We start from the raw sequence: 7,596 nt of genomic DNA on the forward strand, positions 1-7,596 counted from the left end.
GATAAGATAAACAAAAACATAAAAATAAATAAATGAAAAAAAAAAATAAATGCAAATAAATATATTACAATAAATAAAAAAATAAATAAATAAAAATAAAATATGCAATTTAAAATAAATAAAATTAAATGAAAATATATAAATAAATATAAATAAATGAATAAGCAAAAGTAAATAAATGAAAAATAACAAATAAAAAAGTAAATTATTTTTATTTGCAAAAATTATATGATCTTCAATTTTATTCTATTGCATGATTTAGGTACTGAATTCGTGAAATATTATTTTTATGATAATAAATTCTGTATATTTCTAGATTTAATTCTACTAAATAAAATTCTGTTAAAAGAAATTATACCAAATATCAAGAAATAAAATTTAAGATATATAAAATTCTAAGAATGCAAAAATAATAATAATAATAATAATAATAATAATAATAATAATAATAATAATAATAATAATAATAATAATAATAATAATAATAATAATAATAATAATAATAAAATATGAAAATAAAAAATTTTCAATTTGATTACGATATTTTTCGGAGTTTTGCCCTCTTTTTGGTGATTGATTTTAGTTTACCGATTACGGATATATTCTTATAACAAAGTTTTATGAAAAAATCGCCGTTAAAAAACAATCAAGATTAAATTTAATCTTAAATGGTCATATACGTTTTGTATATAAAAATACTGTTAAAAACATTCAAAGTTTCAGTCAAAAATCAAATGAAAAAATCATCAAGAGAAGGAAAATTAATGAAATATGTAAAAAGTTTCAAAAATAATTAAATTTTAATATCAAATCTGTCATCTCTTTGATGACAGATTTTAGTTTAACGTTTACTGATATAATACTATAACATAATTATATAAATAAATCCGTTAAAAAACGATCAAAATTATAGTAAAAAATCAACTTCAAAAATCACCGAAAAAGGAAAAAGAATGCAACACAGAAAGTAAAAAAAAAAATCAATTTTCAATACAATATTTTTGGGAATTTTGCCCCTTTATGATCAATGAATTTAGTTTAACTTTTTCAATTATATTCTTATAACTTATTTTTAAAAAAACGTTAAAAACAATCAACATACTAAAGGAAAAATCAATTTCAAAAAAACCTAAGAATAGGAAAGTGAATATAACATATAAAAAGTTAAATAAAAACTTTTAAATTTTAATAAAATATTTTGGGGAATTTTGTCCTCTTTATGATCAATGAATTTTAGTTCAACGTTTTCTGATATATTCTTATAACCTAGTTTTCAAAGTTAATTTTTAATTAACTTTTTATTTATTTTTTATTTCTTTTGTTTTTATTATTTTTACCTATTTATTTAGTTTTTTTTTTTATTCATTTTCATTTATTTATTATTATTTATTTGGATTTTTTTTAATTTGATTTATTTTTATTTATTTTCATTTATTTATTTTTATTTATTTATTAATATTTATTTGTGTTTTTTATTTTATTACTTTTCATTTATTTATTTTAATTTATTATTGTTACTTTCATTTATTTTGTTTAGCATTATTTATTTATATTTATTTTTATATTTTTTGTATTTTAATTTTTATATCTTTATTCGTATATTTTTATTTATTAAATTTATTTATCCTTACTTATTTATTTATTGATTTTATTTTTAATTATCTTCTTTATTTTTGTATTTCTTTAATCATTATTTTTATTTTTTAATCTTTATTCATTTATTTTACTTTATATTTGTTTATTTATTTATTTTAATTTTTTTACCTCATTATTATTGATTTCTTATTTGGTTTTATTTATTTTCATTTCTTCATTTTTATTTATTTTTGTTTTTAGTTTTATTTCTTTCTATTTATTTATTTATTTTTTTTTATTTTATCTAATTATATTTATACTATTTATATTGAATTATTGTTATTTATTTATGTATTATATTTACTTGTTTTATATTATTTTTATTTACTTTATTTAATTTTGTTTTTAGTTTTTTAGTTTTATTTATTTTATTTTTTATATTATTTTTTATTTATTTATTTTTATTTATATATTTTCATTTATTTTATTTTTCTCTGTTTATTTATTAATATTTATCTATTTTTTATTTAAATTTATTTTTTTATTTATTTTTTTACTGATTTTATACTGATATTTATTTATTTTTTCTATTTATTTTTTTATTCATTTATTTGATTTTTTATTAATACAAATAAATTAAGAAGAATAAATAGAAAAATAAATAAAACAAATCAAAATAAAGAAAACCATTAAAAAGTAAACAATGGTAAAAAAAATTATAATAAAAAAAGAATATGTAAATATTAATAAATAAATGCATAATTAATTAAATATAAATAAATAAAAATGAAAAAAATAATAATAATATTACATAAATAAATATAAATAATTAAAAAAATTAAATATAAATAAATAAATAAAATATAAAAATTAATAAATAAAATTTATAAAAATACATTAATAAAATAACCAAATACCGGGTGTTTCGAAATTAGAGTCCCCCACCTCCACAGAACAAAGGGAAAGTTATGAAGTTTTCTGCTATAGCCTATCTCCAAGTACATTATTTTAAGTTTCTATTAAGCTATTTTTCATTTTACATTTCTTGTATTTTCAGACTGAGTGACAGAGTTAGATAAAGCCACGGCTAATGACTCAGAGGAAATCAGATGGAGTAACCGAATCAGGGCTATAACATTCAGAGAGGCCAGGGATGCTGGCGCATCCTTCATTTCACATTCCTGGATAGCTAAGTACATTAAAAGAGATGAATCCTTTGTTAAAAAAACTGGAACAAAAATCCATATGACTCATCGCAAAAAGAGTGAGAATCTTGGAAGGCCTGAAGTCCTTTTTCAGGAGTCAAAAGACATCATAGCTGAGGCAGTGGGTAGACCAAGAAAGCTTTTACGTAAACTCGCGCTAGAACTAGAAACAAAAAGTGGAAAAAAAGAGGTTATAGTGCTGTATATCGTGAGTTGAAAAAATATGGTATCAAGCCATTTCATGTTATCAGCAAGACGCAGCATCACTCAGCAACAGAGAGAATGCCGTGCATGGTTTTAAGGTTCATTTCTTAAAGATTGTGACGAAGCTGACTTTCTCCATGTTGCCGCATCAGATGAATTCTTTATTTACACTGTCAGGAAGCCAAATTATAAATATGACATCATTTGGGCTGCAAAGTTGGATGATATCAGCGATGACGTGCGCTATCGCCAAGTTGCGAATTTTCCTGAATGTTTTGGAATTTTTGTTTGTTTCACAGCCAAACAGTTAATGTGGATCATCAAAGAAAAAGGACAGTCATAGAATGGCGAATACTTCTGAGAAACTGTGCTTACTGGTGGAGTATTTCCTTTCCTCAAAGATCCTGAAAATGTGTTATCTGTTGAAGAAGTCACATTTTTGCATGACAAGGCGCCATGTTTCAAGGCTCTTCAGACACAGGAGCTGCTTCGAAACAGTGTATCGATTTCTTCTCATCAAATGAATTTCTAGGTAGCTCCCCTGACCTTAATGTGTGTGGAAACATTGGTAATATCTTAAAGGATCGTGCTGAAGCGTGCACAGTGAAATATGATGGTATACCAAGCCTCGACGACCTGCAAAGAGAGGTGACCGAAGAACTGCTCAGGGAAATGGAGTTTGAGTCTCAGCTTTTTTGCGATTTGCTGAAATCATACCCCTCAAGAATGTAGGCTGTGGTACAGGCTGATGGAGGCCTCACAAAATATTAAACACTCAGAGTGAATCTTAAATAAATACCTGTTCTGAATTACTTATGTTTTTGTCCATATCAATTTTAGTTTATGCTGTAGAGCGGGGAGGGGCTCTAATTTCAAAACACCCTGAATCTGAATGTTAGTAAAAAAAAAATAATAAAAATAAAAAAAGTAAATAAATAAAAACTAATGTAAATAAACAAATAGAAATAAATAAATAAATATCAATAAGTAATAAATAATTAAACGTAAATAAAAATAAATAAATATAAAAAATTAAATAATGATAAATAGATAAAGTTGAATAAAAATAACCAAATAAAGAAAGAAAGAAAATAAAAGAAAATATATAAATAAAAATAAATAAATAAAAAATAATATAAAATAAATAAAAATTAATAAAATAAATAAAATTAATAAAAAAAAAATAAATAAAGTAAAAAATAAATAAAGTAAAAAATAAATATATAAAACAAACTTGTAAACATAGATAAATAAAATTAAATAAATATAAGCAAAAAAAGAAAAAAATTAAAAATATAAATAAATAAATAAAAATATATAAATAAATAAAAATAAATAAATATAAATAGCATAAACAAAATTAAATAAAAATAAATAAATTAACATAAAAAAATAAAATCAATAAAAATAAATAAAAATAAATAAAAGTAAAAAGTAAAAATAAATGAAAAATAAATAAAATAAATAAAAGTAAAAAATAATAATAATAATAATAATAATAATAATAATAATAATAATAATAATAAAATAAAAATAAACAAATATAAAACAAAAAAGTAAATAAAAATAAAAAAATAAGTAAAAATACACAAGTAAAGAAAAACAAAAATAAATGAATTAAAAAAATTAATGAGTAAATAAAAATAAAAAATGAATAAATATAATACAACCTCTTCATTATCCTTCCACAGATAGTTAATAAAGGTTTTCACTGAAAAAAAATAAATAAAAATATATAAAAATATAAAAAATAAATAAACAAATAAATAAAAAAATTAAATAAAATAAATAAAAATAAATAATATAAAAATAAATAAATAAAAATAAATAAATAAACAAAAACTAAATAAATAAATATAAATAAATAAGTAAATAAAAAACAAATAAATAAATAAATATAATAAAATAAATAAAAATAAATAAATAAATAAATAAAAAATAAATAAATAAAATGAATAAATATAATTAACAATACATGAATACAAAGAAATAATTATAAATAAAAAATAGAAAGGAAACATCAATAAAAATAAATAAATAAGAATATATTAAAATAATGTTATAAAATAACATAATAAAAATATAAAATAACATAAAAATAAAAATAAAAAACTAAAAAATAATTAATAAAAGAATTAAAAATGACAGAAAAAGGAAAATAATTGGAAGGTAATAAAGAGATACTAAAAGATAACAATAAAAAAATTCAGTTAAAAACAAAAGTAAATAAATAAAAATAAATTAATATAAATTAAATAGATAAAAATGAATTTTAAAAATTAAGAAGTAATTAATGATAAAATACGAATAAATAAAAATACATAAAAATAGTGTCAGTATAAATAAATAAAACTTTCCCTATTGTATTAAGTTCCGGTAATGAAATATCTGTAGTCACTCGATCGAAGGCTAGTAGTGTTGACTCGGCCGAGTCAGTAGTTGATGTTGATTGAGTTGTTTAGATCGTAGTGATAAGCTTGGTTATAGATAGTGGTGTGTTGGATAATAAACAATTGGACTACTTCTAAGGAACTTGTACAGCTCAGAAAGCAGATTTTAAAGACCTACTTGGTTGAGTCTGGCGAAATTACTATTGACTGTCCTCGATTTAAGATAATTAATAATATTTTGTATAGAATAAGTAGACCTTTTTGATGCCATTAACACAGGTTGTGGGAATTGTTTAAACAGTTGTCAGTTCCTTTTGTTTATCGAAAGGAGTTAATGATTCATTAGCTCATGAAAATGGTTTGGCTGATTATTTGGTGTTTTTAAAACCACTCGTAAATTGAAAATGTTTGGCCTAAGATGAAAGATGATGTTAAAATTTGTAAATAGTTGTGATGCATGTCAAAAGGTCGGAAGCCTAATCAACCAATTCCAAAAGGCACCAATACATCAATTCCTGTTGTTTGAACCAGTTCAAGAGGTAATTATTGACGTGGTTGGTTATACACCAGCTCGTAGTATGATAAGTATATTTAAGCAATTATGGATAGGATGTCACTCTCTCAAATATCTGAGAATAATATCCCTACAAAATGTAAAATCCTGTTTAAAATTGTTGAAGTATTAATTGAATTTTTCACCAGGTTCAGAATACCCAGTAAGTTCAGTCGTTGTGGGTCCATTTTCTGGAAATGCTAAATTATTTAGGAAGATGGCTGAATTAAAAATTAAACATGTGAAGCTTGCTCACCACCACCCTGAAAGTCAAGGTGTTTTGGAACTGATTTCTTCAAACCATGAGTCTGTGATAAAAAATATTGTTTGGTTAATGGTTTGAATGGGATAAGGAACTTCAACATTTAATATTTGCATTTCGGTCAGTGCCAGTCAGTCTTTAGTTTCACCTTTCAGCCTTATTTTTGGTCATTGTGTACGTGTGTGGTCCATTGGGATGTGGTTCGTGAATCCTTGCCCGGGAGGACGCCCTGATATAGAATTTATTAGATTATGTTATTATTTTAGGTGATAAATTAACAGGCTTGAAGTTTGCTGGTGAAGAGAGTTATTGTGGCAAAAGAAAATGAAATACTTTTTATTGAAAAGGCCAAGGGCGTAATTTTGTAGCAGGTGATATGTGTTGGTATTAGCCTACCACATTCCAGGAAACCCTTCAAAGCTTCATTTTCAGGACCGTGGAAATTTTTAAAAGAAAATGAGTGATGTTGTTATTTGGTTGAAACTCCTGAAAGGAGAACCCTACCAGTTGTGTCACATAAGTATGTTAAAAGCGTATAAAGGTCGTGTCAGTTATTCCGTAACGTGGTTGGTGATCACTACAAAATTAACAGCCAGTATTGTTCCTTTTCTTTTCCAGACGTGAGTAATTTTGATGATGGTGTTTTGATGGTGCCAGATATTTGTGATAATAATGAACATTCTTTAGAAATTTTTTCGAAAGCGGTTTCACATTTGAATTTGTGACGAGAATCTTTGAAAAATTAGTTTTTGCGATTATAGATTATTTTCTGATGTTCGGACAGACCACTGTTAGCGAACGCGGTATGGATGTAGGTAACGCAACTCCGGTAAAACAATCCCCTTACGGTTAAATCCATTTTAAAAATGATGTTGTGGATAAGAAAGTTGATTATATGTACGACACAATTTGATCTGGAGCAGCAACAGTCATGGTCTTCACCTGTTGTTTAGTAAAGAAACAGGATGGTCAATTCAGGCTTTGTTTTGATTACCACCAAAGTCAGCAGTCCTAAAGCCTGATAGTTACCCTTTACCCAGGATGAGGTGTATTGACAGGATAGGGAATTCAAAATATAACTAAATTTGAGGATTTGTTGGAAAGTGTGTAGGTTCCGCTGTCCAAACGTTTGGGTTGTCAGCGTTTGTAACGCATCGAGGACTCTACCAGTAAAGTAATGCCTTTTGGGATGAAAGAATGCCGCTACGACCTTTCAAAGGTAATGAATACTTTGGTCCAAGGTTTAGAGGGTGTGTTGTTTATGATGATATGTGGTGTAGTGATATTTGGGGACACCCTCTTAAAGCATTATTAGGCTTTATTTCCAGGTGCCAGGAAAGCTGGTTTGGTTATAAACCTCAAAAGGTAGGTTTGCCAAAGCAAAGGTTGTATGTTGGAGTCACAGAA

The sequence above is a fragment of the Macrobrachium rosenbergii genome, chromosome 26 (assembly GCF_040412425.1).
Source record: "Macrobrachium rosenbergii isolate ZJJX-2024 chromosome 26, ASM4041242v1, whole genome shotgun sequence".
NCBI classification, from domain to species: domain Eukaryota; kingdom Metazoa; phylum Arthropoda; class Malacostraca; order Decapoda; family Palaemonidae; genus Macrobrachium; species Macrobrachium rosenbergii.